The following is a 26883-nucleotide window of genomic DNA, read 5'->3' as shown; positions in this document are numbered from 1 at the left end:
TCAGCCTGTGATGAAGTTGCTCAGAGTCAATTCATTTGAGTTTCCTGTATTCAGGAATTTATGTCAGCTTTCCAGATTTCAAGAAAATGATTCACAAAGAAATGATTCAAAGTATGGAAAGATAGCTTCACAATAAGCAGTAAAGACAAATTGTGCAAGCACATTCAAAGAATCTGCTTAGTTTCTTCAATTGTCCTTACCTTCAATATTGTAAAGAAATGGATGTGTGAGAAATAAAATGAAAATGCCGTGACCCGGATTCGAACCGGGGTTGCTGCGGCCACAACGCAGAGTACTAACCACTCTACGATCACGGCAACTTAAACGAGCCAGGTAGGAGTAGAACCTACAATCTTCTGATCCGTAGTCAGACGCGTTATCCATTGCGCCACTGGCCCAGCTGTCTTATACCACTTTGGAGTGTTCATCCTGTTTTTGAACCTGTTTCAAGCTTTGATGGTTATTGAAGTATATACAGAATCAAATTTTGAGAGTTTCAAGCTTTGATGGTTGTTGAAGTATATACAGAATCAAATTTTCAGAGTTGACTGTACACTTGCTGCAGGGCTTATTTCCCATAAACATCTCACAAACAATTTTCTTTGTGACTGCAAAATAATCTTTTCAGCCTGTGATGAACTTGCTCAGAGTCCATTCATTTGAGTTTCCTGTATTCAGGAATTTATGTCAGCTTTCCAGATTTCAAGAAAACGATTCACAAAGAAATGATCAAGAAATGATTCAAAGTATGGAAAGATAGCTTCACAATAAGCAGTAAAGACAAATTGTGCAAGCACATTCAAAGAATCTGCTTAGTTTCTTCAATTGTCCTTACCTTCAATATTGTAAAGAAATGGATGTGTGAGAAATAAAATGAAAATGCCATGACCCGGATTCGAACCGGGGTTGCTGCGGCCACAACGCAGAGTACTAACCACTATACGATCACGGCAACTTAAACGAGCCTGGTAGGAGTTGAACCTACAATCTTCTGATCCGTAGTCAGACGCGTTATGCATTGCGCCACTGGCCCAGCTGTCTTATACCACTTTGGAGTGTTCATCATGTTTTGGAACCTGTTTCAAGCTTTGATGGTTATTGAAGTATATACAGAATCAAATTTTGAGAGTTGACTGTACACTTGCTGCTGGGCTTATTTCCCATAAACATCTCACAAACAATTTTTTTTGTGACTGCAAAATGATCTTTTCAGCCTGTGATGAACTTGCTCAGAGTCCATTCATTTGAGTTTCCTGTATTCAGGAATTTATGTCAGCTTTCCAGATTTCAAGAAAATGATTCACAAAGAAATGATTCAAAGTATGGAAAGATAGCTTCACAATAAGCAGTAAAGACAAATTGATCTGATCTCACAAACAATTTTCTTCAATTGTCCTTACCTTCAATATTGTAAAGAAATGGATGTGTGAGAAATAAAATGAAAATGCAGTGACCTGGATTCGAACCAGGGTTGCTGCAGCCACAACGCAGAGTACTAACCACTATATGATCACGACAACTTAAACAAGCCAGGTAGGAGTCGAACTTACAATCTTCTGATCCGTAGTCAGACGCGTTATCCATTGCGCCACTGGCCCAGCTGTCTTATCCCACTTTGGAGTGTTCATCATGTTTTTGAACCTGTTTCAAGCTTTGATGGTTATTGAAGTATATACAGAATCAAATTTTGAGAGTTGACTGTACACTTGCTGCTGGGCTTATTTCCCATAAACATCTCACAAACAATTTTTTTTGTGACTGCAAAATGATCTTTTCAGCCTGTGATGAACTTGCTCAGAGTCCATTCATTTGAGTTTCCTGTATTCAGGAATTTATGTCAGCTTTCCAGATTTCAAGAAAATGATTCACAAAGAAATGATTCAAAGTATGGAAAGATAGCTTCACAATAAGCAGTAAAGACAAATTGATCTGATCTCACAAACAATTTTCTTCAATTGTCCTTACCTTCAATATTGTAAAGAAATGGATGTGTGAGAAATAAAATGAAAATGCCGTGACCCGGGGTTGCTGCGGCCACAACGCAGAATACTAACCACTATACGATCACGGCAACTTAAACGAGCCAGGTAGGAGTCGAACCTACAATCTTCTGATCCGTAGTCAGACGCGTTATCCATTGCGCCACTGGCCCAGCTGTCTTATACCACTTTGGAGTGTTCATCATGTTTTTGAACCTGTTTCAAGCTTTGATGGTTGTTGAAGTATATACAGAATCAAATTTTCAGAGTTGACTGTACACTTGCTGCAGGGCTTATTTCCCATAAACATCTCACAAACAATTTTCTTTGTGACTGCAAAATAATCTTTTCAGCCTGTGATGAACTTGCTCAGAGTCCATTCATTTGAGTTTCCTGTATTCAGGAATTTATGTCAGCTTTCCAGATTTCAAGAAAACGATTCACAAAGAAATGATCAAGAAATGATTCAAAGTATGGAAAGATAGCTTCACAATAAGCAGTAAAGACAAATTGTGCAAGCACATTCAAAGAATCTGCTTAGTTTCTTCAATTGTCCTTACCTTCAATATTGTAAAGAAATGGATGTGTGAGAAATAAAATGAAAATGCCGTGACCCAGATTCGAACCGGGGTTGCTGCGACCACAACGCAGAGTACTAACCACTATACGATCACGGCAACTTAAACGAGCCAGGTAGGAGTCGAACCTACAATCTTCTGATCCGTAGTCAGACGCGTTATCCACTGCGCCACTGGCCCAGCTGTCTTATACCACTTTGGAGTGTTCATCATGTTTTTGAACCTGTTTCAAGCTTTGATGGTTGTTGAAGTATATACAGAATCAAATTTTCAGAGTTGACTGTACACTTGCTGCAGGGCTTATTTCCCATAAACATCTCACAAACAATTTTCTTTGTGACTGCAAAATAATCTTTTCAGCCTGTGATGAACTTGCTCAGAGTCCATTCATTTGAGTTTCCTGTATTCAGGAATTTATGTCAGCTTTCCAGATTTCAAGAAAACGATTCACAAAGAAATGATCAAGAAATGATTCAAAGTATGGAGAGATAGCTTCACAATAAGCAGTAAAGACAAATTGTGCAAGCACATTCAAAGAATCTGCTTAGTTTCTTCAATTGTCCTTACCTTCAATATTGTAAAGAAATGGATGTGTGAGAAATAAAATGAAAATGCCGTGACCCGGATTCGAACCGGGGTTGCTGCGGCCACTACGCAGAGTACTAACCACTATACGATCACGGCAACTTAAACGAGCCAGGTAGGAGTCGAACCTACAATCTTCTGATCCGTAGTCAGACGCGTTATCCATTGCGCCACTGGCCCAGCTGTCTTATACCACTTTGGAGTGTTCATCATGTTTTTGAACCTGTTTCAAGCTTTGATGGTTGTTGAAGTATATACAGAATCAAATTTTCAGAGTTGACTGTACACTTGCTGCAGGGCTTATTTCCCATAAACATCTCACAAACAATTTTCTTTGTGACTGCAAAATGATCTTTTCAGCCTGTGATGAACTTGCTCAGAGTCAATTCATTTGAGTTTCCTGTATTCAGGAATTTATGTCAGCTTTCCAGATTTCAAGAAAATGATTCACAAAGAAATGATCAAGAAATGATTCAAAGTATGGAAAGATAGCTTCACAATAAGCAGTAAAGACAAATTGTGCAAGCACATTCAAAGAATCTGCTTAGTTCTTCAATTGTCCTTACCTTCAATATTGTAAAGAAATGGATGTGTGAGAAATAAAATGAAAATGCCGTGACCTGGAATTGAACCGGGGTTGCTGCGGCCACAACGCAGAGTACTAACCACTATACGATCACGGCAACTTAAACGAGCCAGGTAGGAGTCGAACCTACAATCTTCTGATCCGTAGTCAGACGCGTTATCCATTGCGCCACTGGCCCAGCTGCCTTATGCCTCTTGGAGTGTTCATCATGTTTTTGAACCTGTTTCAAGCTTTGATGGTTATTTGAAGTATATACAGAATCAAAGTCTGAGAGTTGACTGTACACTTGCTGCAGGGCTTATTTCCCATAAACATCTCACAAACAATTTTCTTTGTGACTGCAAAATGATCTTTTCAGCCTGTGATGAAGTTGCTCAGAGTCAATTCATTTGAGTTTCCTGTATTCAGGAATTTATGTCAGCTTTCCAGATTTCAAGAAAATGATTCACAAAGAAATGATTCAAAGTATGGAAAGATAGCTTCACAATAAGCAGTAAAGACAAATTGTGCAAGCACATTCAAAGAATCTGCTTAGTTTCTTCAATTGTCCTTACCTTCAATATTGTAAAGAAATGGATGTGTGAGAAATAAAATGAAAATGCCGTGACCCGGATTCGAACCGGGGTTGCTGCGGCCACAACGCAGAGTACTAACCACTCTACGATCACGGCAACTTAAACGAGCCAGGTAGGAGTAGAACCTACAATCTTCTGATCCGTAGTCAGACGCGTTATCCATTGCGCCACTGGCCCAGCTGTCTTATACCACTTTGGAGTGTTCATCCTGTTTTTGAACCTGTTTCAAGCTTTGATGGTTATTGAAGTATATACAGAATCAAATTTTGAGAGTTTCAAGCTTTGATGGTTGTTGAAGTATATACAGAATCAAATTTTCAGAGTTGACTGTACACTTGCTGCAGGGCTTATTTCCCATAAACATCTCACAAACAATTTTCTTTGTGACTGCAAAATAATCTTTTCAGCCTGTGATGAACTTGCTCAGAGTCCATTCATTTGAGTTTCCTGTATTCAGGAATTTATGTCAGCTTTCCAGATTTCAAGAAAACGATTCACAAAGAAATGATCAAGAAATGATTCAAAGTATGGAAAGATAGCTTCACAATAAGCAGTAAAGACAAATTGTGCAAGCACATTCAAAGAATCTGCTTAGTTTCTTCAATTGTCCTTACCTTCAATATTGTAAAGAAATGGATGTGTGAGAAATAAAATGAAAATGCCATGACCCGGATTCGAACCGGGGTTGCTGCGGCCACAACGCAGAGTACTAACCACTATACGATCACGGCAACTTAAACGAGCCTGGTAGGAGTTGAACCTACAATCTTCTGATCCGTAGTCAGACGCGTTATGCATTGCGCCACTGGCCCAGCTGTCTTATACCACTTTGGAGTGTTCATCATGTTTTGGAACCTGTTTCAAGCTTTGATGGTTATTGAAGTATATACAGAATCAAATTTTGAGAGTTGACTGTACACTTGCTGCTGGGCTTATTTCCCATAAACATCTCACAAACAATTTTTTTTGTGACTGCAAAATGATCTTTTCAGCCTGTGATGAACTTGCTCAGAGTCCATTCATTTGAGTTTCCTGTATTCAGGAATTTATGTCAGCTTTCCAGATTTCAAGAAAATGATTCACAAAGAAATGATTCAAAGTATGGAAAGATAGCTTCACAATAAGCAGTAAAGACAAATTGATCTGATCTCACAAACAATTTTCTTCAATTGTCCTTACCTTCAATATTGTAAAGAAATGGATGTGTGAGAAATAAAATGAAAATGCAGTGACCTGGATTCGAACCAGGGTTGCTGCAGCCACAACGCAGAGTACTAACCACTATATGATCACGACAACTTAAACAAGCCAGGTAGGAGTCGAACTTACAATCTTCTGATCCGTAGTCAGACGCGTTATCCATTGCGCCACTGGCCCAGCTGTCTTATCCCACTTTGGAGTGTTCATCATGTTTTTGAACCTGTTTCAAGCTTTGATGGTTGTTGAAGTATATACAGAATCAAATTTTCAGAGTTGACTGTACACTTGCTGCAGGGCTTATTTCCCATAAACATCTCACAAACAATTTTCTTTGTGACTGCAAAATAATCTTTTCAGCCTGTGATGAACTTGCTCAGAGTCCATTCATTTGAGTTTCCTGTATTCAGGAATTTATGTCAGCTTTCCAGATTTCAAGAAAACGATTCACAAAGAAATGATCAAGAAATGATTCAAAGTATGGAAAGATAGCTTCACAATAAGCAGTAAAGACAAATTGTGCAAGCACATTCAAAGAATCTGCTTAGTTTCTTCAATTGTCCTTACCTTCAATATTGTAAAGAAATGGATGTGTGAGAAATAAAATGAAAATGCCGTGACCCGCATTCGAACCAGGGTTGCTGCGGCCACAACGCAGAGTACTAACCACTATCCGATCACGGCAACTTAAACGAGCCAGGTAGGAGTCGAACCTACAATCTTCTGATCCGTAGTCAGACGCGTTATCCATTGAGCCACTGGCCCAGCTGTCTTAAACCACTTTGGAGTGTTCATCATGTTTTTGAACCTGTTTCAAGCTTTGATGGTTGTTGAAGTATATACAGAATCAAATTTTCAGAGTTGACTGTACACTTGCTGCAGGGCTTATTTCCCATAAACATCTCACAAACAATTTTCTTTGTGACAACAAAATAATCTTTTCAGCCTGTGATGAACTTGCTCAGAGTCCATTCATTTGAGTTTCCTGTATTCAGGAATTTATGTCAGCTTTCCAGATTTCAAGAAAATGATTCACAAAGAAATGATTCAAAGTATGGAAAGATAGCTTCACAATAAGCAGTAAAGACAAATTGTGCAAGCACATTCAAAGAATCTGCTTAGTTTCTTCAATTGTCCTTACCTTCAATATTGTAAATAAATGGATGTGTGAGAAATAAAATGAAAATGCCGTGACCCAGATTCGAACCGGGGTTGCTGCGGCCACAACGCAGAGTACTAACCACTATACAATCACGGCAACTTAAACGAGCCAGGAAGGAGTCGAACCTACAATCTTCTGATCCGTAGTCAGACGCGTTATCCATTGCGCCACTGGCCCAGCTGTCTTATACCACTTTGGAGTGTTCATCATGTTTTTGAACCTGTTTCAAGCTTTGATGGTTGTTGAAGTATATACAGAATCAAATTTTCAGAGTTGACTGTACACTTGCTGCAGGGCTTATTTCCCATAAACATCTCACAAACAATTTTCTTTGTGACTGCAAAATAATCTTTTCAGCCTGTGATGAACTTGCTCAGAGTCCATTCATTTGAGTTTCCTGTATTCAGGAATTTATGTCAGCTTTCCAGATTTCAAGAAAACGATTCACAAAGAAATGATCAAGAAATGATTCAAAGTATGGAAAGATAGCTTCACAATAAGCAGTAAAGACAAATTGTGCAAGCACATTCAAAGAATCTGCTTAGTTTCTTCAATTGTCCTTACCTTCAATATTGTAAAGAAATGGATGTGTGAGAAATAAAATGAAAATGCCGTGACCCGGATTCGAACCGGGGTTGCTGCGGCCACAACGCAGAGTACTAACCACTATACGATCACGGCAACTTAAACGAGCCAGGTAGGAGTCGAACATACAATCTGCTGATCCGTAGTCAGATGCGTTATCCATTGCGCCACTGGCCCAGCTGTCTTACGCCACTTGGAGTGTTCATCCTGTTTTTGAACCTGTTTCAAGCTTTGATGGTTATTGAAGTATATACAGAATCAAATTTTGAGAGTTTCAAGCTTTGATGGTTGTTGAAGTATATACAGAATCAAATTTTCAGAGTTGACTGTACACTTGCTGCAGGGCTTATTTCCCATAAACATCTCACAAACAATTTTCTTTGTGACTGCAAAATAATCTTTTCAGCCTGTGATGAACTTGCTCAGAGTCCATTCATTTGAGTTTCCTGTATTCAGGAATTTATGTCAGCTTTCCAGATTTCAAGAAAACGATTCACAAAGAAATGATCAAGAAATGATTCAAAGTATGGAAAGATAGCTTCACAATAAGCAGTAAAGACAAATTGTGCAAGCACATTCAAAGAATCTGCTTAGTTTCTTCAATTGTCCTTACCTTCAATATTGTAAAGAAATGGATGTGTGAGAAATAAAATGAAAATGCCATGACCCGGATTCGAACCGGGGTTGCTGCGGCCACAACGCAGAGTACTAACCACTATACGATCACGGCAACTTAAACGAGCCTGGTAGGAGTTGAACCTACAATCTTCTGATCCGTAGTCAGACGCGTTATGCATTGCGCCACTGGCCCAGCTGTCTTATACCACTTTGGAGTGTTCATCATGTTTTGGAACCTGTTTCAAGCTTTGATGGTTATTGAAGTATATACAGAATCAAATTTTGAGAGTTGACTGTACACTTGCTGCTGGGCTTATTTCCCATAAACATCTCACAAACAATTTTTTTTGTGACTGCAAAATGATCTTTTAAGCCTGTGATGAACTTGCTCAGAGTCCATTCATTTGAGTTTCCTGTATTCAGGAATTTATGTCAGCTTTCCAGATTTCAAGAAAATGATTCACAAAGAAATGATTCAAAGTATGGAAAGATAGCTTCACAATAAGCAGTAAAGACAAATTGATCTGATCTCACAAACAATTTTCTTCAATTGTCCTTACCTTCAATATTGTAAAGAAATGGATGTGTGAGAAATAAAATGAAAATGCAGTGACCTGGATTCGAACCAGGGTTGCTGCAGCCACAACGCAGAGTACTAACCACTATATGATCACGACAACTTAAACAAGCCAGGTAGGAGTCGAACTTACAATCTTCTGATCCGTAGTCAGACGCGTTATCCATTGCGCCACTGGCCCAGCTGTCTTATCCCACTTTGGAGTGTTCATCATGTTTTTGAACCTGTTTCAAGCTTTGATGGTTGTTGAAGTATATACAGAATCAAATTTTCAGAGTTGACTGTACACTTGCTGCAGGGCTTATTTCCCATAAACATCTCACAAACAATTTTCTTTGTGACTGCAAAATAATCTTTTCAGCCTGTGATGAACTTGCTCAGAGTCCATTCATTTGAGTTTCCTGTATTCAGGAATTTATGTCAGCTTTCCAGATTTCAAGAAAACGATTCACAAAGAAATGATCAGGAAATGATTCAAAGTATGGAAAGATAGCTTCACAATAAGCAGTAAAGACAAATTGTGCAAGCACATTCAAAGAATCTGCTTAGTTTCTTCAATTGTCCTTACCTTCAATATTGTAAAGAAATGGATGTGTGAGAAATAAAATGAAGATGCCGTGACCCGGATTCGAACCGGGGTTGCTGCGGCCACAACGCAGAGTACTAACCACTATACGATCACGGCAACTTAAACGAGCCAGGTAGGAGTCGAACATACAATCTGCTGATCCGTAGTCAGATGCGTTATCCATTGCGCCACTGGCCCAGCTGTCTTATGCCACTTGGAGTGTTCATCCTGTTTTTGAACCTGTTTCAAGCTTTGATGGTTATTGAAGTATATACAGAATCAAATTTTGAGAGTTGACTGTACACTTGCTGCTGGGCTTATTTCCCATAAACATCTCACAAACAATTTTTTTTGTGACTGCAAAATGATCTTTTCAGCCTGTGATGAAGTTGCTCAGAGTCCATTCATTTGAGTTTCCTGTATTCAGGAATTTATGTCAGCTTTCCAGATTTCAAGAAAACGATTCACAAAGAAATGATCAAGAAATGAATCAAAGTATGGAAAGATAGCTTCACAATAAGTAGTAAAGACAAATTGTGCAAGCACATTTAAAGAATCTACTTAGTTTCTTCAATTGTCCTTACCTTCAATATTGTAAAGAAATGGATGTGTGAGAAATAAAATGAAAATGCAGTGACCTGGATTCGAACCAGGGTTGCTGCAGCCACAACGCAGAGTACTAACCACTATATGATCACGACAACTTAAACAAGCCAGGTAGGAGTCGAACTTACAATCTTCTGATCCGTAGTCAGACGCGTTATCCATTGCGCCACTGGCCCAGCTGCCTTATTCCTCTTGGAGTATTCATCATGTTTTTGAACCTGTTTCAAGCTTTGATGGTTATTGAAGTATATACAGAATCAAAGTCTGAGAGTTGACTGTACACTTGCTGCAGGGCTTATTTCCCATAAACATCTCACAAACAATTTTCTTTGTGACTGCAAAATTATCTTTTCAGCCTGTGATGAAGTTGCTCAGAGTCCATTCATTTGAGTTTCCTGTATTCAGGAATTTATGTCAGCTTTCAAGAAAATGATTCACAAAGAAATGATCAAGAAATGATTCAAAGTATGGAAAGATAGCTTCACAATAAGCAGTAAAGACAAATTGTGCAAGCACATTCAAAGAATCTACTTAGTTTCTTCAATTGTCCTTACCTTCAATATTGTAAAGAAATGGATGTGTGAGAAATAAAATGAAAATGGCGCGACCCGGATTCGAACTGGGGTTGCTGCAGCCACAACGCAGAGTACTAACCACTACACGATCACGGCAACTTAAACGAGCCAGGCAGGAGTCGAACCTTCAATATTCTGATCTGTAGTCAGACACGTTATCCATTGCACCACTGGCCCAGCTATCTTATGCCACTTGGAGTGTTCATCATGTTTTTGAACCTGTTTCAAGCTTTGATGGTTATTGAAGTATATACAGAATTAAATTTTGAGAGTTGACTGTACACTTTCTGCAGGGCTTATTTCCCATAAACATCTCACAAACAATTTTCTTTGTGACTGCAAAATTATCTTTTCAGCCTGTGATGAAGTTGCTCAGAGTCCATTCATTTGAGTTTCCTGTATTCAGGAATTTATGTCAGCTTTCCAGATTTCAAGAAAACGATTCACAAAGAAATGATCAAGAAATGATTCAAAGTATGGAAAGATAGCTTCACAATAAGCAGTAAAGACAAATTGTGCAAGCACATTCAAAGAATCTGCTTAGTTTCTTCAATTGTCCTTACCTTCAATATTGTAAAGAAATGGATGTGTGAGAAATAAAATGAAAATGCCGTGACCCGGATTCGAACCGGGGTTGCTGCGGCCACAACGCAGAGTACTAACCACTATACGATCACGGCAACTTAAACGAGCCAGGTAGGAGTCGAACATACAATCTGCTGATCCGTAGTCAGATGCGTTATCCATTGCGCCACTGGCCCAGCTGTCTTATGCCACTTGGAGTGTTCATCCTGTTTTTGAACCTGTTTCAAGCTTTGATGGTTATTGAAGTATATACAGAATCAAATTTTGAGAGTTGACTGTACACTTGCTGCAGGGCTTATTTCCCATAAACATCTCACAAACAATTTTTTTTGTGACTGCAAAATGATCTTTTCAACCTGTGATGAACTTGCTCAGAGTCCATTCATTTGAGTTTCCTGTATTCAGGAATTTATGTCAGCTTTCCAGATTTCAAGAAAATGATTCACAAAGAAATGATTCAAAGTATGGAAAGATAGCTTCACAATAAGCAGTAAAGACAAATTGTGCAAGCACATTCAAAGAATCTGCTTAGTTTCTTCAATTGTCCTTACCTTCAATATTGTAAAGAAATGGATGTGTGAGAAATAAAATGAAAATGCCGTGACCCGGATTCGAACCGGGGTTGCTGCGGCCACAACGCAGAGTACTAACCACTATACGATCACGGCAACTTAAACGAGCCAGGTAGGAGTAGAACCTACAATCTTCTGATCCGTAGTCAGACGCGTTATCCATTGCGCCACTGGCCCAGCTGTCTTAAACCACTTTGGAGTGTTCATCATGTTTTTGAACCTGTTTCAAGCTTTGATGGTTGTTGAAGTATATACAGAATCAAATTTTCAGAGTTGACTGTACACTTGCTGCAGGGCTTATTTCCCATAAACATCTCACAAACAATTTTCTTTGTGACAACAAAATAATCTTTTCAGCCTGTGATGAACTTGCTCAGAGTCCATTCATTTGAGTTTCCTGTATTCAGGAATTTATGTCAGCTTTCCAGATTTCAAGAAAATGATTCACAAAGAAATGATTCAAAGTATGGAAAGATAGCTTCACAATAAGCAGTAAAGACAAATTGTGCAAGCACATTCAAAGAATCTGCTTAGTTTCTTCAATTGTCCTTACCTTCAATATTGTAAAGAAATGGATGTGTGAGAAATAAAATGAAAATGCCGTGACCTGGATTCGAACCGGGGTTGCTGCGGCCACAACGCAGAGTACTAACCACTATACGATCACGGCAACTTAAACGAGCCAGGTAGGAGTCGAACCTACAATCTTCTGATCCGTAGTCAGACGCGTTATCCATTGCGCCACTGGCCCAGCTGTCTTAAACCACTTTGGAGTGTTCATCATGTTTTTGAACCTGTTTCAAGCTTTGATGGTTGTTGAAGTATATACAGAATCAAATTTTGAGAGTTGACTGTACACTTGCTGCAGGGCTTATTTCCCATAAACATCTCACAAACAATTTTCTTTGTGACAACAAAATAATCTTTTCAGCCTGTGATGAACTTGCTCAGAGTCCATTCATTTGAGTTTCCTGTATTCAGGAATTTATGTCAGCTTTCCAGATTTCAAGAAAATGATTCACAAAGAAATGATTCAAAGTATGGAAAGATAGCTTCACAATAAGCAGTAAAGACAAATTGTGCAAGCACATTCAAAGAATCTGCTTAGTTTCTTCAATTGTCCTTACCTTCAATATTGTAAAGAAATGGATGTGTGAGAAATAAAATGAAAATGCCGTGACCCAGATTCGAACCGGGGTTGCTGAGGCCACAACACAGAGTACTAACCACTATACAATCACGGCAACTTAAACGAGCCAGGAAGGAGTCGAACCTACAATCTTCTGATCCGTAGTCAGACGCGTTATCCATTGCGCCACTGGCCCAGCTGTCTTATACCACTTTGGAGTGTTCATCATGTTTTTGAACCTGTTTCAAGCTTTGATGGTTGTTGAAGTATATACAGAATCAAATTTTCAGAGTTGACTGTACACTTGCTGCAGGGCTTATTTCCCATAAACATCTCACAAACAATTTTCTTTGTGACTGCAAAATAATCTTTTCAGCCTGTGATGAACTTGCTCAGAGTCCATTCATTTGAGTTTCCTGTATTCAGGAATTTATGTCAGCTTTCCAGATTTCAAGAAAACGATTCACAAAGAAATGATCAAGAAATGATTCAAAGTATGGAAAGATAGCTTCACAATAAGCAGTAAAGACAAATTGTGCAAGCACATTCAAAGAATCTGCTTAGTTTCTTCAATTGTCCTTACCTTCAATATTGTAAAGAAATGGATGTGTGAGAAATAAAATGAAAATGCCGTGACCCAGATTCGAACCGGGGTTGCTGCGGCCACAACGCAGAGTACTAACCACTATACGATCACGGCAACTTAAACGAGCCAGGTAGGAGTCGAACATACAATCTGCTGATCCGTAGTCAGATGCGTTATCCATTGCGCCACTGGCCCAGCTGTCTTATGCCACTTGGAGTGTTCATCCTGTTTTTGAACCTGTTTCAAGCTTTGATGGTTATTGAAGTATATACAGAATCAAATTTTGAGAGTTGACTGTACACTTGCTGCATGGCTTATTTCCCATAAACATCTCACAAACAATTTTTTTTGTGACTGCAAAATGATCTTTTCAGCCTGTGATGAACTTGCTCAGAGTCCATTCATTTGAGTTTCCTGTATTCAGGAATTTATGTCAGCTTTCCAGATTTCAAGAAAATGATTCACAAAGAAATGATTCAAAGTATGGAAAGATAGCTTCACAATAAGCAGTAAAGACAAATTGTGCAAGCACATTCAAAGAATCTGCTTAGTTTCTTCAATTGTCCTTACCTTCAATATTGTAAAGAAATGGATGTGTGAGAAATAAAATGAAAATGCCGTGACCCAGATTTGAACCGGGGTTGCTGCGGCCACAACGCAGAGTACTAACCACTATACGATCACGGCAACTTAAACGAGCCAGGTAGGAGTTGAACCTACAATCTTCTGATCCGTAGTCAGACGCGTTATGCATTGCGCCACTGGCCCAGCTGTCTTATACCACTTTGGAGTGTTCATCATGTTTTTGAACCTGTTTCAAGCTTTGATGGTTGTTGAAGTATATACAGAATCAAATTTTCAGAGTTGACTGTACACTTGCTGCAGGGCTTATTTCCCATAAACATCTCACAAACAATTTTCTTTGTGACTGCAAAATAATCTTTTCAGCCTGTGATGAACTTGCTCAGAGTCCATTCATTTGAGTTTCCTGTATTCAGGAATTTATGTCAGCTTTCCAGATTTCAAGAAAACGATTCACAAAGAAATGATCAAGAAATGATTCAAAGTATGGAAAGATAGCTTCACAATAAGCAGTAAAGACAAATTGTGCAAGCACATTCAAAGAATCTGCTTAGTTTCTTCAATTGTCCTTACCTTCAATATTGTAAAGAAATGGATGTGTGAGAAATAAAATGAAAATGCCGTGACCCGGATTCGAACCGGGGTTGCTGCGGCCACAACGCAGAGTACTAACCACTATACGATCACTGCAACTTAAACGAGCAAGGTAGGAGTCGAACCTACAATCTTCTGATCCGTAGTCAGACGCGTTATCCATTGCGCCACTGGCCCAGCTGTCTTATACCACTTTGGAGTGTTCATCATGTTTTGGAACCTGTTTCAAGCTTTGATGGTTATTGAAGTATATACAGAATCAAATTTTGAGAGTTGACTGTACACTTGCTGCAGGGCTTATTTCCCATAAACATCTCACAAACAATTTTCTTTGCGACTGCAAAATGATCTTTTCAGCCTGTGATGAACTTGCTCAGAGTCAATTCATTTGAGTTTCCTGTATTCAGGAATTTATGTCAGCTTTCCAGATTTCAAGAAAACGATTCACAAAGAAATGATCAAGAAATGATTCAAAGTATGGAAAGATAGCTTCACAATAAGCAGTAAAGACAAATTGTGCAAGCACATTCAAAGAATCTGCTTAGTTTCTTCAATTGTCCTTACCTTCAATATTGTAAAGAAATGGATGTGTGAGAAATAAAATGAAAATGCCGTGACCCGGATTCGAACCGGGGTTGCTGCGGCCACAACGCAGAGTACTAACCACTATACGATCACGGCAACTTAAACGAGCCAGGTAGGAGTCGAACATACAATCTGCTGATCCGTAGTCAGATGCGTTATCCATTGCGCCACTGGCCCAGCTGTCTTATGCCACTTGGAGTGTTCATCCTGTTTTTGATCCTGTTTCAAGCTTTGATGGTTATTGAAGTATATACAGAATCAAATTTTGAGAGTTGACTGTACACTTGCTGCAGGGCTTATTTCCCATAAACATCTCACAAACAATTTTTTTGTGACTGCAAAATGATCTTTTCAGCCTGTGATGAACTTGCTCAGAGTCCATTCATTTGAGTTTCCTGTATTCAGGAATTTATGTCAGCTTTCCAGATTTCAAGAAAATGATTCACAAAGAAATGATTCAAAGTATGGAAAGATAGCTTCACAATAAGCAGTAAAGACAAATTGTGCAAGCACATTCAAAGAATCTGCTTAGTTTCTTCAATTGTCCTTACCTTCAATATTGTAAAGAAATGGATGTGTGAGAAATAAAATGAAAATGCCGTGACCCGGATTCGAACCGGGGTTGCTGCGGCCACAACGCAGAGTACTAACCACTATACGATCACGGCAACTTAAACGAGCCAGGTAGGAGTCGAACCTACAATCTTCTGATCCGTAGTCAGACGCGTTATCCATTGCGCCACTGGCCCAGCTGTCTTATACCACTTTGGAGTGTTCATCATGTTTTGGAACCTGTTTCAAGCTTTGATGGTTATTCAAGTATATACAGAATCAAATTTTGAGAGTTGACTGTACACTTGCTGCAGGGCTTATTTCCCATAGACATCTCACAATTTTCTTTGCGACTGCAAAATGATCTTTTCAGCCTGTGATGAAGTTGCTCAGAGTCCATTCATTTGAGTTTCCTGTATTCAGGAATTTATGTCAGCTTTCCAGATTTCAAGAAAACGATTCACAAAGAAATGATCAAGAAATGATTCAAAGTATGGAAAGATAGCTTCACAATAAGCAGTAAAGACAAATTGTGCAAGCACATTCAAAGAATCTGCTTAGTTTCTTCAATTGTCCTTACCTTCAATATTGTAAAGAAATGGATGTGTGAGAAATAAAATGAAAATGCCGTGACCCAGATTCGAACCGGGGTTGCTGCGGCCACAACGCAGAGTACTAACCACTATACGATCACGGCAACTTAAACGAGCCAGGTAGGAGTCGAACATACAATCTGCTGATCCGTAGTCAGATGCGTTATCCATTGCGCCACTGGCCCAGCTGTCTTATGCCACTTGGAGTGTTCATCCTGTTTTTGAACCTGTTTCAAGCTTTGATGGTTATTGAAGTATATACAGAATCAAATTTTGAGAGTTGACTGTACACTTGCTGCAGGGCTTATTTCCCATAAACATCTCACAAACAATTTTTTTTGTGACTGCAAAATGATCTTTTCAGCCTGTGATGAACTTGCTCAGAGTCCATTCATTTGAGTTTCCTGTATTCAGGAATTTATGTCAGCTTTCCAGATTTCAAGAAAATGATTCACAAAGAAATGATTCAAAGTATGGAAAGATAGCTTCACAATAAGCAGTAAAGACAAATTGTGCAAGCACATTCAAAGAATCTGCTTAGTTTCTTCAATTGTCCTTACCTTCAATATTGTAAAGAAATGGATGTGTGAGAAATAAAATGAAAATGCCGTGACCCGGATTAGAACCGGGGTTGCTGCGGCCACAACGCAGAGTACTAACCACTATACGATCACGGCAACTTAAACGAGCCAGGTAGGAGTAGAACCTACAATCTTCTGATCCGTAGTCAGACGCGTTATCCATTGCGCCACTGGCCCAGCTGTCTTAAACCACTTTGGAGTGTTCATCATGTTTTTGAACCTGTTTCAAGCTTTGATGGTTGTTGAAGTATATACAGAATCAAATTTTCAGAGTTGACTGTACACTTGCTGCAGGGCTTATTTCCCATAAACATCTCACAAACAATTTTCTTTGTGACAACAAAATAATCTTTTCAGCCTGTGATGAACTTGCTCAGAGTCCATTCATTTGAGTTTCCTGTATTCAGGAATTTATGTCAGCTTTCCAGATTTCAAGAAAATGATTCACAAAGAAATGATTCAAAGTATGGAAAGATAGCTTCACAATAAGCAGTAAAGACAAATTGTGCAAGCACATTCAAAGAATCTGCTTAGTTTCTTCAATTGTCCTTACCTTCAATATTGTAAAGAAATGGATGTGTGAGAAATAAAATGAAAATGCCGTGACCCGGATTCGAACCGGGGTTGCTGCAGCCACAACGCAGAGTACTAACCACTATACGATCACGGCAACTTAAACGAGCCAGGTAGGAGTCGAACCTACAATCTTCTGATCAGTAGTCAGACGCGTTATCCATTGCGCCACTGGCCCAGCTGTCTTAAACCACTTTGGAGTGTTCATCATGTTTTTGAACCTGTTTCAAGCTTTGATGGTTGTTGAAGTATATACAGAATCAAATTTTCAGAGTTGACTGTACACTTGCTGCAGGGCTTATTTCCCATAAACATCTCACAAACAATTTTCTTTGTGACAACAAAATAATCTTTTCAGCCTGTGATGAACTTGCTCAGAGTCCATTCATTTGAGTTTCCTGTATTCAGGAATTTATGTCAGCTTTCCAGATTTCAAGAAAATGATTCACAAAGAAATGATTCAAAGTATGGAAAGATAGCTTCACAATAAGCAGTAAAGACAAATTGTGCAAGCACATTCAAAGAATCTGCTTAGTTTCTTCAATTGTCCTTACCTTCAATATTGTAAAGAAATGGATGTGTGAGAAATAAAATGAAAATGCCATGACCCAGATTCGAACCGGGGTTGCTGCGGCCACAACACAGAGTACTAACCACTATACAATCACGGCAACTTAAACGAGCCAGGAAGGAGTCGAACCTACAATCTTCTGATCCGTAGTCAGACGCGTTATCCATTGCGCCACTGGCCCAGCTGTCTTATACCACTTTGGAGTGTTCATCATGTTTTTGAACCTGTTTCAAGCTTTGATGGTTGTTGAAGTATATACAGAATCAAATTTTCAGAGTTGACTGTACACTTGCTGCAGGGCTTATTTCCCATAAACATCTCACAAACAATTTTCTTTGTGACTGCAAAATAATCTTTTCAGCCTGTGATGAACTTGCTCAGAGTCCATTCATTTGAGTTTCCTGTATTCAGGAATTTATGTCAGCTTTCCAGATTTCAAGAAAACGATTCACAAAGAAATGATCAAGAAATGATTCAAAGTATGGAAAGATAGCTTCACAATAAGCAGTAAAGACAAATTGTGCAAGCACATTCAAAGAATCTGCTTAGTTTCTTCAATTGTCCTTACCTTCAATATTGTAAAGAAATGGATGTGTGAGAAATAAAATGAAAATGCCGTGACCCAGATTCGAACCGGGGTTGCTGCGGCCACAACGCAGAGTACTAACCACTATACAATCACGGCAACTTAAACGAGCCAGGTAGGAGTCGAACATACAATCTGCTGATCCGTAGTCAGATGCGTTATCCATTGCGCCACTGGCCCAGCTGTCTTATGCCACTTGGAGTGTTCATCCTGTTTTTGAACCTGTTTCAAGCTTTGATGGTTATTGAAGTATATACAGAATCAAATTTTGAGAGTTGACTGTACACTTGCTGCAGGGCTTATTTCCCATAAACATCTCACAAACAATTTTTTTTGTGACTGCAAAATGATCTTTTCAGCCTGTGATGAACTTGCTCAGAGTCCATTCATTTGAGTTTCCTGTATTCAGGAATTTATGTCAGCTTTCCAGATTTCAAGAAAATGATTCACAAAGAAATGATTCAAAGTATGGAAAGATAGCTTCACAATAAGCAGTAAAGACAAATTGTGCAAGCACATTCAAAGAATCTGCTTAGTTTCTTCAATTGTCCTTACCTTCAATATTGTAAAGAAATGGATGTGTGAGAAATAAAATGAAAATGCCGTGACCCGGATTTGAACCGGGGTTGCTGCGGCCACAACGCAGAGTACTAACCACTATACGATCACGGCAACTTAAACGAGCCAGGTAGGAGTTGAACCTACAATCTTCTGATCCGTAGTCAGACGCGTTATGCATTGCGCCACTGGCCCAGCTGTCTTATACCACTTTGGAGTGTTCATCATGTTTTGGAACCTGTTTCAAGCTTTGATGGTTATTGAAGTATATACAGAATCAAATTTTGAGAGTTGACTGTACACTTGCTGCAGGGCTTATTTCCCATAAACATCTCACAAACAATTTTCTTTGCGACTGCAAAATGATCTTTTCAGCCTGTGATGAACTTGCTCAGAGTCAATTCATTTGAGTTTCCTGTATTCAGGAATTTATGTCAGCTTTCCAGATTTCAAGAAAACGATTCACAAAGAAATGATCAAGAAATGATTCAAAGTATGGAAAGATAGCTTCACAATAAGCAGTAAAGACAAATTGTGCAAGCACATTCAAAGAATCTGCTTAGTTTCTTCAATTGTCCTTACCTTCAATATTGTAAAGAAATGGATGTGTGAGAAATAAAATGAAAATGCCGTGACCCGGATTCGAACCGGGGTTGCTGCGGCCACAACGCAGAGTACTAACCACTATACGATCACGGCAACTTAAACGAGCCAGGTAGGAGTCGAACCTACAATCTTCTGATCCGTAGTCAGACGCGTTATGCATTGCGCCACTGGCCCAGCTGTCTTATACCACTTTGGAGTGTTCATCATGTTTTGGAACCTGTTTCAAGCTTTGATGGTTATTGAAGTATATACAGAATCAAATTTTGAGAGTTGACTGTACACTTGCTGCAGGGCTTATTTCCCATAAACATCTCACAAACAATTTTCTTTGCGACTGCAAAATGATCTTTTCAGCCTGTGATGAACTTGCTCAGAGTCAATTCATTTGAGTTTCCTGTATTCAGGAATTTATGTCAGCTTTCCAGATTTCAAGAAAACGATTCACAAAGAAATGATCAAGAAATGATTCAAAGTATGGAAAGATAGCTTCACAATAAGCAGTAAAGACAAATTGTGCAAGCACATTCAAAGAATCTGCTTAGTTTCTTCAATTGTCCTTACCTTCAATATTGTAAAGAAATGGATGTGTGAGAAATAAAATGAAAATGCCGTGACCCGGATTCGAACCGGGGTTGCTGCGGCCACAACGCAGAGTACTAACCACTATACGATCACGGCAACTTAAACGAGCCAGGTAGGAGTCGAACATACAATCTGCTGATCCGTAGTCAGATGCGTTATCCATTGCGCCACTGGCCCAGCTGTCTTATGCCACTTGGAGTGTTCATCCTGTTTTTGAACCTGTTTCAAGCTTTGATGGTTATTGAAGTATATACAGAATCAAATTTTGAGAGTTGACTGTACACTTGCTGCAGGGCTTATTTCCCATAAACATCTCACAAACAATTTTTTTTGTGACAACAAAATGATCTTTTCAGCCTGTGATGAACTTGCTCAGAGTCCATTCATTTGAGTTTCCTGTATTCAGGAATTTATGTCAGCTTTCCAGATTTCAAGAAAATGATTCACAAAGAAATGATTCAAAGTATGGAAAGATAGCTTCACAATAAGCAGTAAAGACAAATTGTGCAAGCACATTCAAAGAATCTGCTTAGTTTCTTCAATTGTCCTTACCTTCAATATTGTAAAGAAATGGATGTGTGAGAAATAAAATGAAAATGCCGTGACCCGGATTCGAACCGGGGTTGCTGCGGCCACAACGCAGAGTACTAACCACTATACGATCACGGCAACTTAAACGAGCCAGGTAGGAGTCGAACCTACAATCTTCTGATCCGTAGTCAGACGCGTTATCCATTGCGCCACTGGCCCAGCTGTCTTATACTACTTTGGAGTGTTCATCATGTTTTGGAACCTGTTTCAAGCTTTGATGGTTATTCAAGTATATACAGAATCAAATTTTGAGAGTTGACTGTACACTTGCTGCAGGGCTTATTTCCCATAAACATCTCACAATTTTCTTTGCGACTGCAAAATGATCTTTTCAGCCTGTGATGAAGTTGCTCAGAGTCCATTCATTTGAGTTTCCTGTATTCAGGAATTTATGTCAGCTTTCCAGATTTCAAGAAAACGATTCACAAAGAAATGATCAAGAAATGATTCAAAGTATGGAAAGATAGCTTCACAATAAGCAGTAAAGACAAATTGTGCAAGCACATTCAAAGAATCTGCTTAGTTTCTTCAATTGTCCTTACCTTCAATATTGTAAAGAAATGGATGTGTGAGAAATAAAATGAAAATGCCGTGACCCGGATTCGAACCGGGGTTGCTGCGGCCACAACGCAGAGTACTAACCACTATACGATCACGGCAACTTAAACGAGCCAGGTAGGAGTCGAACCTACAATCTTCTGATCCGTAGTCAGACGCGTTATCCATTGCGCCACTGGCCCAGCTGTCTTAAACCCCTTTGGAGTGTTCATCATGTTTTTGAACCTGTTTCAAGCTTTGATGGTTATTGAAGTATATACAGAATCAAATTTTGAGAGTTGACTGTACACTTGCTGCAGGGCTTATTTCCCATAAACATCTCACAAACAATTTTCTTTGTGACTGCAAAATGATCTTTTCAGCCTGTGATGAACTTGCTCAGAGTCAATTCATTTGAGTTTCCTGTATTCAGGAATTTATGTCAGCTTTCCAGATTTCAAGAAAACGATTCACAAAGAAATGATCAAGAAATGATTCAAAGTATGGAAAGATAGCTTCACAATAAGCAGTAAAGACAAATTGTGCAAGCACATTCAAAGAATCTGCTTAGTTTCTTCAATTGTCCTTACCTTCAATATTGTAAAGAAATGGATGTGTGAGAAATAAAATGAAAATGCCGTGACCCGGATTCGAACCGGGGTTGCTGCGGCCACAACGCAGAGTACTAACCACTATACGATCACGGCAACTTAAACAAGCCAGGTAGGAGTCGACCATACAATCTGCTGATCCGTAGTCAGATGCGTTATCCATTGCGCCACTGGCCCAGCTGTCTTATGCCACTTGGAGTGTTCATCCTGTTTTTGAACCTGTTTCAAGCTTTGATGGTTATTGAAGTATATACAGAATCAAATTTTGAGAGTTGACTGTACACTTGCTGCAGGGCTTATTTCCCATAAACATCTCACAAACAATTTTTTTTGTGACTGCAAAATGATCTTTTCAGCCTGTGATGAACTTGCTCAGAGTCCATTCATTTGAGTTTCCTGTATTCAGGAATTTATGTCAGCTTTCCAGATTTCAAGAAAATGATTCACAAAGAAATGATTCAAAGTATGGAAAGATAGCTTCACAATAAGCAGTAAAGACAAATTGTGCAAGCACATTCAAAGAATCTGCTTAGTTTCTTCAATTGTCCTTACCTTCAATATTGTAAAGAAATGGATGTGTTAGAAATAAAATGAAAATGCCGTGACCCGGATTCGAACCGGGGTTGCTGCGGCCACAACGCAGAGTACTAACCACTATACGATCACGGCAACTTAAACGAGCCAGGTAGGAGTCGAACCTACAATCTTCTGATCCGTAGTCAGACGCGTTATCCATTGCGCCACTGGCCCAGCTGTCTTAAACCACTTTGGAGTGTTCATCATGTTTTTGAACCTGTTTCAAGCTTTGATGGTTGTTGCAGTATATACAGAATCAAATTTTCAGAGTTGACTGTACACTTGCTGCAGGGCTTATTTCCCATAAACATCTCACAAACAATTTTCTTTGTGACAACAAAATAATCTTTTCAGCCTGTGATGAACTTGCTCAGAGTCCATTCATTTGAGTTTCCTGTATTCAGGAATTTATGTCAGCTTTCCAGATTTCAAGAAAATGATTCACAAAGAAATGATTCAAAGTATGGAAAGATAGCTTCACAATAAGCAGTAAAGACAAATTGTGCAAGCACATTCAAAGAATCTGCTTAGTTTCTTCAATTGTCCTTACCTTCAATATTGTAAAGAAATGGATGTGTGAGAAATAAAATGAAAATGCCGTGACCCGGATTCGAACCGGGGTTGCTGCGGCCACAACGCAGAGTACTAACCACTATACGATCACGGCAACTTAAACGAGCCAGGTAGGAGTCGAACATACAATCAGCTGATCCGTAGTCAGATGCGTTATCCATTGCGCCACTGGCCCAGCTGTCTTATGCCACTTGGAGTGTTCATCCTGTTTTTGAACCTGTTTCAAGCTTTGATGGTTATTGAAGTATATACAGAATCAAATTTTGAGAGTTGACTGTACACTTGCTGCAGGGCTTATTTCCCATAAACATCTCACAAACAATTTTTTTTGTGACTGCAAAATGATCTTTTCAGCCTGTGATGAACTTGCTCAGAGTCCATTCATTTGAGTTTCCTGTATTCAGGAATTTATGTCAGCTTTCCAGATTTCAAGAAAATGATTCACAAAGAAATGATTCAAAGTATGGAAAGATAGCTTCACAATAAGCAGTAAAGACAAATTGTGCAAGCACATTCAAAGAATCTGCTTAGTTTCTTCAATTGTCCTTACCTTCAATATTGTAAAGAAATGGATGTGTTAGAAATAAAATGAAAATGCCGTGACCCGGATTCGAACCAGGGTTGCTGCGGCCACAACGCAGAGTACTAACCACTATACGATCACGACAACTTAAAAGAGGCAGGTAGGAGTCGAACCTACAATCTTCTGATCCGTAGTCAAACGCGTTATCCATTGCGCCACTGGCCCAGCTGTCTTAAACCACTTTGGAGTGTTCATCATGTTTTTGAACCTGTTTCAAGCTTTGATGGTTGTTGAAGTATATACAGAATCAAATTTTCAGAGTTGACTGTACACTTGCTGCAGGGCTTATTTCCCATAAACATCTCACAAACAATTTTCTTTGTGACAACAAAATAATCTTTTCAGCCTGTGATGAACTTGCTCAGAGTCCATTCATTTGAGTTTCCTGTATTCAGGAATTTATGTCAGCTTTCCAGATTTCAAGAAAATGATTCACAAAGAAATGATTCAAAGTATGGAAAGATAGCTTCACAATAAGCAGTAAAGACAAATTGTGCAAGCACATTCAAAGAATCTGCTTAGTTTCTTCAATTGTCCTTACCTTCAATATTGTAAAGAAATGGATGAGTGAGAAATAAAATGAAAATGCCGTGACCCGGATTCGAACCTGGGTTGCTGCGGCCACAACGCAGAGTACTAACCACTATACGATCACGGCAACTTAAACGAGCCAGGTAGGAGTCGAACCTACAATCTTCTGATCCGTAGTCAGACGCGTTATGCATTGCGCCACTGGCCCAGCTGTCTTATACCACTTTGGAGTGTTCATCATGTTTTGGAACCTGTTTCAAGCTTTGATGGTTATTGAAGTATATACAGAATCAAATTTTGAGAGTTGACTGTACACTTGCTGCAGGGCTTATTTCCCATAAACATCTCACAAACAATTTTCTTTGCGACTGCAAAATGATCTTTTCAGCCTGTGATGAACTTGCTCAGAGTCAATTCATTTGAGTTTCCTGTATTCAGGAATTTATGTCAGCTTTCCAGATTTCAAGAAAACGATTCACAAAGAAATGATCAAGAAATGATTCAAAGTATGGAAAGATAGCTTCACAATAAGCAGTAAAGACAAATTGTGCAAGCACATTCAAAGAATCTGCTTAGTTTCTTCAATTGTCCTTACCTTCAATATTGTAAAGAAATGGATGTGTGAGAAATAAAATGAAAATGCCGTGACCCGGATTCGAACCGGGGTTGCTGCGGCCACAACGCAGAGTACTAACCACTATACGATCACGGCAACTTAAACGAGCCAGGTAGGAGTCGAACCTACAATCTTCTGATCCGTAGTCAGACGCGTTATGCATTGCGCCACTGGCCCAGCTGTCTTATACCACTTTGGAGTGTTCATCATGTTTTGGAACCTGTTTCAAGCTTTGATGGTTATTGAAGTATATACAGAATCAAATTTTGAGAGTTGACTGTACACTTGCTGCAGGGCTTATTTCCCATAAACATCTCACAAACAATTTTCTTTGCGACTGCAAAATGATCTTTTCAGCCTGTGATGAACTTGCTCAGAGTCAATTCATTTGAGTTTCCTGTATTCAGGAATTTATGTCAGCTTTCCAGATTTCAAGAAAACGATTCACAAAGAAATGATCAAGAAATGATTCAAAGTATGGAAAGATAGCTTCACAATAAGCAGTAAAGACAAATTGTGCAAGCACATTCAAAGAATCTGCTTAGTTTCTTCAATTGTCCTTACCTTCAATATTGTAAAGAAATGGATGTGTGAGAAATAAAATGAAAATGCCGTGACCCGGATTCGAACCGGGGTTGCTGCGGCCACAACGCAGAGTACTAACCACTATACGATCACGGCAACTTAAACGAGCCAGGTAGGAGTCGAACATACAATCTGCTGATCCGTAGTCAGATGCGTTATCCATTGCGCCACTGGCCCAGCTGTCTTATGCCACTTGGAGTGTTCATCCTGTTTTTGAACCTGTTTCAAGCTTTGATGGTTATTGAAGTATATACAGAATCAAATTTTGAGAGTTGACTGTACACTTGCTGCAGGGCTTATTTCCCATAAACATCTCACAAACAATTTTTTTTGTGACAACAAAATGATCTTTTCAGCCTGTGATGAACTTGCTCAGAGTCCATTCATTTGAGTTTCCTGTATTCAGGAATTTATGTCAGCTTTCCAGATTTCAAGAAAATGATTCACAAAGAAATGATTCAAAGTATGGAAAGATAGCTTCACAATAAGCAGTAAAGACAAATTGTGCAAGCACATTCAAAGAATCTGCTTAGTTTCTTCAATTGTCCTTACCTTCAATATTGTAAAGAAATGGATGTGTGAGAAATAAAATGAAAATGCCGTGACCCGGATTCGAACCGGGGTTGCTGCGGCCACAACGCAGAGTACTAACCACTATACGATCACGGCAACTTAAACGAGCCAGGTAGGAGTCGAACCTACAATCTTCTGATCCGTAGTCAGACGCGTTATCCATTGCGCCACTGGCCCAGCTGTCTTATACTACTTTGGAGTGTTCATCATGTTTTGGAACCTGTTTCAAGCTTTGATGGTTATTCAAGTATATACAGAATCAAATTTTGAGAGTTGACTGTACACTTGCTGCAGGGCTTATTTCCCATAAACATCTCACAATTTTCTTTGCGACTGCAAAATGATCTTTTCAGCCTGTGATGAAGTTGCTCAGAGTCCATTCATTTGAGTTTCCTGTATTCAGGAATTTATGTCAGCTTTCCAGATTTCAAGAAAACGATTCACAAAGAAATGATCAAGAAATGATTCAAAGTATGGAAAGATAGCTTCACAATAAGCAGTAAAGACAAATTGTGCAAGCACATTCAAAGAATCTGCTTAGTTTCTTCAATTGTCCTTACCTTCAATATTGTAAAGAAATGGATGTGTGAGAAATAAAATGAAAATGCCGTGACCCGGATTCGAACCGGGGTTGCTGCGGCCACAACGCAGAGTACTAACCACTATACGATCACGGCAACTTAAACGAGCCAGGTAGGAGTCGAACCTACAATCTTCTGATCCGTAGTCAGACGCGTTATCCATTGCGCCACTGGCCCAGCTGTCTTAAACCCCTTTGGAGTGTTCATCATGTTTTTGAACCTGTTTCAAGCTTTGATGGTTATTGAAGTATATACAGAATCAAATTTTGAGAGTTGACTGTACACTTGCTGCAGGGCTTATTTCCCATAAACATCTCACAAACAATTTTCTTTGTGACTGCAAAATGATCTTTTCAGCCTGTGATGAACTTGCTCAGAGTCAATTCATTTGAGTTTCCTGTATTCAGGAATTTATGTCAGCTTTCCAGATTTCAAGAAAACGATTCACAAAGAAATGATCAAGAAATGATTCAAAGTATGGAAAGATAGCTTCACAATAA

The 26883-nt window shown here is 39.1% G+C and overlaps 52 non-coding genes across 52 annotated transcripts; all 52 read right to left on the bottom strand.

Annotated features, from left to right (window-relative positions):
• Positions 1-325: 325 nt before the first annotated feature.
• Positions 326-398, bottom strand: TRNAR-ACG (transfer RNA arginine (anticodon ACG)). The gene has a single exon. It is a non-coding gene; the product is annotated as a tRNA-Arg (tRNA).
• Positions 399-880: 482 nt separating this feature from the next.
• On the bottom strand, positions 881-952 carry TRNAH-GUG (transfer RNA histidin (anticodon GUG)). The gene has a single exon. It is a non-coding gene; the product is annotated as a tRNA-His (tRNA).
• A 573-nt stretch (positions 953-1525) lies between these two features.
• Positions 1526-1598, bottom strand: TRNAR-ACG (transfer RNA arginine (anticodon ACG)). The gene has a single exon. It is a non-coding gene; the product is annotated as a tRNA-Arg (tRNA).
• Positions 1599-2079: 481 nt separating this feature from the next.
• TRNAR-ACG (transfer RNA arginine (anticodon ACG)) lies at positions 2080-2152 on the bottom strand. The gene has a single exon. It is a non-coding gene; the product is annotated as a tRNA-Arg (tRNA).
• A 512-nt stretch (positions 2153-2664) lies between these two features.
• Positions 2665-2737, bottom strand: TRNAR-ACG (transfer RNA arginine (anticodon ACG)). The gene has a single exon. It is a non-coding gene; the product is annotated as a tRNA-Arg (tRNA).
• A 512-nt stretch (positions 2738-3249) lies between these two features.
• On the bottom strand, positions 3250-3322 carry TRNAR-ACG (transfer RNA arginine (anticodon ACG)). Its single transcript has one exon. It is a non-coding gene; the product is annotated as a tRNA-Arg (tRNA).
• Positions 3323-3833: 511 nt separating this feature from the next.
• On the bottom strand, positions 3834-3906 carry TRNAR-ACG (transfer RNA arginine (anticodon ACG)). The gene has a single exon. It is a non-coding gene; the product is annotated as a tRNA-Arg (tRNA).
• Positions 3907-4407: 501 nt separating this feature from the next.
• Positions 4408-4480, bottom strand: TRNAR-ACG (transfer RNA arginine (anticodon ACG)). The gene has a single exon. It is a non-coding gene; the product is annotated as a tRNA-Arg (tRNA).
• A 482-nt stretch (positions 4481-4962) lies between these two features.
• Positions 4963-5034, bottom strand: TRNAH-GUG (transfer RNA histidin (anticodon GUG)). The gene has a single exon. It is a non-coding gene; the product is annotated as a tRNA-His (tRNA).
• A 573-nt stretch (positions 5035-5607) lies between these two features.
• TRNAR-ACG (transfer RNA arginine (anticodon ACG)) lies at positions 5608-5680 on the bottom strand. The gene has a single exon. It is a non-coding gene; the product is annotated as a tRNA-Arg (tRNA).
• A 512-nt stretch (positions 5681-6192) lies between these two features.
• Positions 6193-6265, bottom strand: TRNAR-ACG (transfer RNA arginine (anticodon ACG)). The gene has a single exon. It is a non-coding gene; the product is annotated as a tRNA-Arg (tRNA).
• A 501-nt stretch (positions 6266-6766) lies between these two features.
• TRNAR-ACG (transfer RNA arginine (anticodon ACG)) lies at positions 6767-6839 on the bottom strand. The gene has a single exon. It is a non-coding gene; the product is annotated as a tRNA-Arg (tRNA).
• Positions 6840-7271: 432 nt separating this feature from the next.
• Positions 7272-7343, bottom strand: TRNAH-GUG (transfer RNA histidin (anticodon GUG)). Its single transcript has one exon. It is a non-coding gene; the product is annotated as a tRNA-His (tRNA).
• A 562-nt stretch (positions 7344-7905) lies between these two features.
• TRNAH-GUG (transfer RNA histidin (anticodon GUG)) lies at positions 7906-7977 on the bottom strand. Its single transcript has one exon. It is a non-coding gene; the product is annotated as a tRNA-His (tRNA).
• A 573-nt stretch (positions 7978-8550) lies between these two features.
• Positions 8551-8623, bottom strand: TRNAR-ACG (transfer RNA arginine (anticodon ACG)). Its single transcript has one exon. It is a non-coding gene; the product is annotated as a tRNA-Arg (tRNA).
• A 432-nt stretch (positions 8624-9055) lies between these two features.
• On the bottom strand, positions 9056-9127 carry TRNAH-GUG (transfer RNA histidin (anticodon GUG)). The gene has a single exon. It is a non-coding gene; the product is annotated as a tRNA-His (tRNA).
• Positions 9128-9719: 592 nt separating this feature from the next.
• On the bottom strand, positions 9720-9792 carry TRNAR-ACG (transfer RNA arginine (anticodon ACG)). Its single transcript has one exon. It is a non-coding gene; the product is annotated as a tRNA-Arg (tRNA).
• A 1007-nt stretch (positions 9793-10799) lies between these two features.
• On the bottom strand, positions 10800-10871 carry TRNAH-GUG (transfer RNA histidin (anticodon GUG)). Its single transcript has one exon. It is a non-coding gene; the product is annotated as a tRNA-His (tRNA).
• A 501-nt stretch (positions 10872-11372) lies between these two features.
• On the bottom strand, positions 11373-11444 carry TRNAH-GUG (transfer RNA histidin (anticodon GUG)). The gene has a single exon. It is a non-coding gene; the product is annotated as a tRNA-His (tRNA).
• An 8-nt stretch (positions 11445-11452) lies between these two features.
• TRNAR-ACG (transfer RNA arginine (anticodon ACG)) lies at positions 11453-11525 on the bottom strand. Its single transcript has one exon. It is a non-coding gene; the product is annotated as a tRNA-Arg (tRNA).
• A 501-nt stretch (positions 11526-12026) lies between these two features.
• Positions 12027-12099, bottom strand: TRNAR-ACG (transfer RNA arginine (anticodon ACG)). Its single transcript has one exon. It is a non-coding gene; the product is annotated as a tRNA-Arg (tRNA).
• Positions 12100-12600: 501 nt separating this feature from the next.
• TRNAR-ACG (transfer RNA arginine (anticodon ACG)) lies at positions 12601-12673 on the bottom strand. The gene has a single exon. It is a non-coding gene; the product is annotated as a tRNA-Arg (tRNA).
• A 1085-nt stretch (positions 12674-13758) lies between these two features.
• TRNAR-ACG (transfer RNA arginine (anticodon ACG)) lies at positions 13759-13831 on the bottom strand. The gene has a single exon. It is a non-coding gene; the product is annotated as a tRNA-Arg (tRNA).
• Positions 13832-14343: 512 nt separating this feature from the next.
• Positions 14344-14416, bottom strand: TRNAR-ACG (transfer RNA arginine (anticodon ACG)). The gene has a single exon. It is a non-coding gene; the product is annotated as a tRNA-Arg (tRNA).
• A 432-nt stretch (positions 14417-14848) lies between these two features.
• TRNAH-GUG (transfer RNA histidin (anticodon GUG)) lies at positions 14849-14920 on the bottom strand. The gene has a single exon. It is a non-coding gene; the product is annotated as a tRNA-His (tRNA).
• A 500-nt stretch (positions 14921-15420) lies between these two features.
• Positions 15421-15492, bottom strand: TRNAH-GUG (transfer RNA histidin (anticodon GUG)). The gene has a single exon. It is a non-coding gene; the product is annotated as a tRNA-His (tRNA).
• Positions 15493-15500: 8 nt separating this feature from the next.
• TRNAR-ACG (transfer RNA arginine (anticodon ACG)) lies at positions 15501-15573 on the bottom strand. Its single transcript has one exon. It is a non-coding gene; the product is annotated as a tRNA-Arg (tRNA).
• A 1081-nt stretch (positions 15574-16654) lies between these two features.
• TRNAR-ACG (transfer RNA arginine (anticodon ACG)) lies at positions 16655-16727 on the bottom strand. The gene has a single exon. It is a non-coding gene; the product is annotated as a tRNA-Arg (tRNA).
• A 421-nt stretch (positions 16728-17148) lies between these two features.
• On the bottom strand, positions 17149-17220 carry TRNAH-GUG (transfer RNA histidin (anticodon GUG)). The gene has a single exon. It is a non-coding gene; the product is annotated as a tRNA-His (tRNA).
• An 8-nt stretch (positions 17221-17228) lies between these two features.
• Positions 17229-17301, bottom strand: TRNAS-ACU (transfer RNA serine (anticodon ACU)). Its single transcript has one exon. It is a non-coding gene; the product is annotated as a tRNA-Ser (tRNA).
• Positions 17302-17802: 501 nt separating this feature from the next.
• Positions 17803-17875, bottom strand: TRNAR-ACG (transfer RNA arginine (anticodon ACG)). Its single transcript has one exon. It is a non-coding gene; the product is annotated as a tRNA-Arg (tRNA).
• A 1005-nt stretch (positions 17876-18880) lies between these two features.
• Positions 18881-18952, bottom strand: TRNAH-GUG (transfer RNA histidin (anticodon GUG)). Its single transcript has one exon. It is a non-coding gene; the product is annotated as a tRNA-His (tRNA).
• Positions 18953-18960: 8 nt separating this feature from the next.
• TRNAR-ACG (transfer RNA arginine (anticodon ACG)) lies at positions 18961-19033 on the bottom strand. The gene has a single exon. It is a non-coding gene; the product is annotated as a tRNA-Arg (tRNA).
• A 432-nt stretch (positions 19034-19465) lies between these two features.
• On the bottom strand, positions 19466-19537 carry TRNAH-GUG (transfer RNA histidin (anticodon GUG)). The gene has a single exon. It is a non-coding gene; the product is annotated as a tRNA-His (tRNA).
• Positions 19538-19545: 8 nt separating this feature from the next.
• On the bottom strand, positions 19546-19618 carry TRNAR-ACG (transfer RNA arginine (anticodon ACG)). The gene has a single exon. It is a non-coding gene; the product is annotated as a tRNA-Arg (tRNA).
• A 432-nt stretch (positions 19619-20050) lies between these two features.
• TRNAH-GUG (transfer RNA histidin (anticodon GUG)) lies at positions 20051-20122 on the bottom strand. Its single transcript has one exon. It is a non-coding gene; the product is annotated as a tRNA-His (tRNA).
• Positions 20123-20623: 501 nt separating this feature from the next.
• Positions 20624-20695, bottom strand: TRNAH-GUG (transfer RNA histidin (anticodon GUG)). The gene has a single exon. It is a non-coding gene; the product is annotated as a tRNA-His (tRNA).
• An 8-nt stretch (positions 20696-20703) lies between these two features.
• TRNAR-ACG (transfer RNA arginine (anticodon ACG)) lies at positions 20704-20776 on the bottom strand. Its single transcript has one exon. It is a non-coding gene; the product is annotated as a tRNA-Arg (tRNA).
• Positions 20777-21204: 428 nt separating this feature from the next.
• Positions 21205-21276, bottom strand: TRNAH-GUG (transfer RNA histidin (anticodon GUG)). The gene has a single exon. It is a non-coding gene; the product is annotated as a tRNA-His (tRNA).
• An 8-nt stretch (positions 21277-21284) lies between these two features.
• On the bottom strand, positions 21285-21357 carry TRNAR-ACG (transfer RNA arginine (anticodon ACG)). Its single transcript has one exon. It is a non-coding gene; the product is annotated as a tRNA-Arg (tRNA).
• Positions 21358-21789: 432 nt separating this feature from the next.
• TRNAH-GUG (transfer RNA histidin (anticodon GUG)) lies at positions 21790-21861 on the bottom strand. The gene has a single exon. It is a non-coding gene; the product is annotated as a tRNA-His (tRNA).
• A 501-nt stretch (positions 21862-22362) lies between these two features.
• On the bottom strand, positions 22363-22434 carry TRNAH-GUG (transfer RNA histidin (anticodon GUG)). The gene has a single exon. It is a non-coding gene; the product is annotated as a tRNA-His (tRNA).
• Positions 22435-22442: 8 nt separating this feature from the next.
• On the bottom strand, positions 22443-22515 carry TRNAR-ACG (transfer RNA arginine (anticodon ACG)). Its single transcript has one exon. It is a non-coding gene; the product is annotated as a tRNA-Arg (tRNA).
• A 421-nt stretch (positions 22516-22936) lies between these two features.
• On the bottom strand, positions 22937-23008 carry TRNAH-GUG (transfer RNA histidin (anticodon GUG)). The gene has a single exon. It is a non-coding gene; the product is annotated as a tRNA-His (tRNA).
• A 1155-nt stretch (positions 23009-24163) lies between these two features.
• TRNAR-ACG (transfer RNA arginine (anticodon ACG)) lies at positions 24164-24236 on the bottom strand. Its single transcript has one exon. It is a non-coding gene; the product is annotated as a tRNA-Arg (tRNA).
• Positions 24237-24668: 432 nt separating this feature from the next.
• Positions 24669-24740, bottom strand: TRNAH-GUG (transfer RNA histidin (anticodon GUG)). Its single transcript has one exon. It is a non-coding gene; the product is annotated as a tRNA-His (tRNA).
• Positions 24741-24748: 8 nt separating this feature from the next.
• TRNAR-ACG (transfer RNA arginine (anticodon ACG)) lies at positions 24749-24821 on the bottom strand. Its single transcript has one exon. It is a non-coding gene; the product is annotated as a tRNA-Arg (tRNA).
• Positions 24822-25253: 432 nt separating this feature from the next.
• Positions 25254-25325, bottom strand: TRNAH-GUG (transfer RNA histidin (anticodon GUG)). The gene has a single exon. It is a non-coding gene; the product is annotated as a tRNA-His (tRNA).
• A 501-nt stretch (positions 25326-25826) lies between these two features.
• Positions 25827-25898, bottom strand: TRNAH-GUG (transfer RNA histidin (anticodon GUG)). The gene has a single exon. It is a non-coding gene; the product is annotated as a tRNA-His (tRNA).
• Positions 25899-25906: 8 nt separating this feature from the next.
• On the bottom strand, positions 25907-25979 carry TRNAR-ACG (transfer RNA arginine (anticodon ACG)). The gene has a single exon. It is a non-coding gene; the product is annotated as a tRNA-Arg (tRNA).
• A 428-nt stretch (positions 25980-26407) lies between these two features.
• On the bottom strand, positions 26408-26479 carry TRNAH-GUG (transfer RNA histidin (anticodon GUG)). The gene has a single exon. It is a non-coding gene; the product is annotated as a tRNA-His (tRNA).
• Positions 26480-26487: 8 nt separating this feature from the next.
• TRNAR-ACG (transfer RNA arginine (anticodon ACG)) lies at positions 26488-26560 on the bottom strand. Its single transcript has one exon. It is a non-coding gene; the product is annotated as a tRNA-Arg (tRNA).
• Between the last annotated feature and the right edge of the window lie 323 nt (positions 26561-26883).

The sequence above is a fragment of the Pseudophryne corroboree genome, chromosome 6 (assembly GCF_028390025.1).
Source record: "Pseudophryne corroboree isolate aPseCor3 chromosome 6, aPseCor3.hap2, whole genome shotgun sequence".
In the NCBI taxonomy this organism is placed as follows: domain Eukaryota; kingdom Metazoa; phylum Chordata; class Amphibia; order Anura; family Myobatrachidae; genus Pseudophryne; species Pseudophryne corroboree.
The sequence above is the reverse complement of the archived record's forward strand: the minus strand, read 5'-3'. Positions and strand labels throughout refer to the sequence as shown.